The sequence below is a fragment of the Symphalangus syndactylus genome, chromosome 9 (assembly GCF_028878055.3).
Source record: "Symphalangus syndactylus isolate Jambi chromosome 9, NHGRI_mSymSyn1-v2.1_pri, whole genome shotgun sequence".
NCBI classification, from domain to species: Eukaryota; Metazoa; Chordata; class Mammalia; order Primates; family Hylobatidae; genus Symphalangus; species Symphalangus syndactylus.
The window spans coordinates 66,229,582-66,231,555 of NC_072431.2; positions in this window are offsets into that span (position 1 = coordinate 66,229,582).

Below are 1,974 nucleotides of genomic sequence, written 5' to 3' on the forward strand. Positions count from 1 at the left end.
CTGGAGGCCATTATCCTAGGTGAACTAACTCAGAAACCGAAAGCTGTTCTCACTTATAAGTAGGAGGCGAACATTTGGTACACATGGACAGAAAGATGGAAAATTATTATAGACGCTGGTGATTCCCAAAGTGGCCAGGGAGGGAGAGGTTGAAAAACTACCTATTGGTGTGTACAGTGTTCAATATTTAGGTGACACGTTTACTAGAAGCCTAATCCTTAATATTATGCAATATTTCCATGTAATAAACATGCAGATGTACCCCCTGAATCTAAAATTTTTTGTAAAAGAAGGGGCCAGGTGCAGTGGCTCATGCCTGTAATCCCAGCACTTTGAGAGGCCAAGGCAGGAGGAGGGCTTGAAGCCAGGAGTTTGAGAACAGTGTGGGCAACATAGCAAGATCCTGTCTCTACAAAAAAATACATAAAAATTAGCAGGCGTGGTGGCACGCACCTGTCATCCTAGCTGCTCGGGAGGCTGAGGTGAGAGGATTGCTTGAGCCCAGGTTACAGTGAGCTATGATCACGCCACTTCACTCAAGCCTGGGTGACAGAGCAAGACCCTGTCTCTAGAAGAAAAAAAAAAGACTGGCTGGGAGAGCTGAGATGTTGGTGAAGGTGTCCCCAGAGACCTCTGAACCCCCAAAATCATTGTTAACATTTCTCTTGAGACTCTTGTCACATCCTGCCAGGCATTCTTGGATGAATTTGTCTCATCTCTCCTCCTGTGTGATAAACTCCTTGGCCAGTCACTGGCCACATCTGTATTTAAATTTCTCTAAAACCCAGCCAAGGTGGATGTAGTTCTTGTGGATCCTGTAGCGTATACAATTTGAAAAGCCTTCTTTAAGAAAAATAATCTAAAATTATAAACACCAGATTCGGTACAAAGTGAATATTTATTTAGAATGAAGGAAGGGCATACTGCCAATTGCAGACTTTAAAAATAGACAAATATAACAAAACCAGGAAAAGAACGGATATGTTTATTTCTAAACTACCTGACACTGCTTTGTAATACGTTTTTAAGCTCCGATTTTTTGGCCACATAAACCTTGATTGGCTTTTGAAATGATTTTTAAATTTGTAATATCATTTTTGCTAGCAAGCATGGTTGACTAAAACCTAGTTTCATATTATTGAAGGTTTGCAAATGTTTATTTGAGCATCATAACTTGTTAATAATGATGTTATGTTTATAAAGTTATTTTTTTTTTATAGCTGTAAGATTTGGAGACATTTCTTGCACAGGAACAAATCTCAAATACTCTTTGTCTTGATGACTGAGAGATAGGAAAAAAGGAAAATCACACATCATTCAACACAACACTTCTGACATCAGATGTGTGGAATATGGAGGGGGGTGCTTCCCCCACGCACCAACCAAGCAATTCTTCAGCAAGACACCAACTGGAGGTCCTATAATTCAATTCATTTCAGTTCTGACAGTATCTATCTGGAGATAGCATCAGATCCTACAGGTTAAAGACTCAGTCCAAAGACTGCCCCCCCACTTCAGATGCCAATCACAAGCCCTAGGTTGTGATTTGTGCTTTTGACCAACTATCAATCAGGGGTTCTCACAACCCCCTCCGTGGGTTCGATTAATTTGCCAGAACAGCTCACAGAACTCAGGGAAAGGCTTACGTTCACCTATTTATTGCAAAGGATATTACAGAGGATAGAGATGAACAGCCAGATGGGAGACAGGCATGAGGCCAGGCACATGGGTGGGTGCGAGGGAGCTTCTGCACTCTCCAGGCTCACCACCCTCCAAGAACCTCAACATGTCCCACTATCCAGAAGCCCCCTGAACCCTGTCCTTTTAGGTTTTCATGGAGGCTTCATGACATAGGCATGACTGATTACATCATTGGCTACTGATGATCAGCTCAACCTTCAACCCCTCTCCCCTGTCTGGGGTTGGGCTGAAAGTTCCAACCCTCTCAACATGTGGTTGTTTCACCTGGCAACC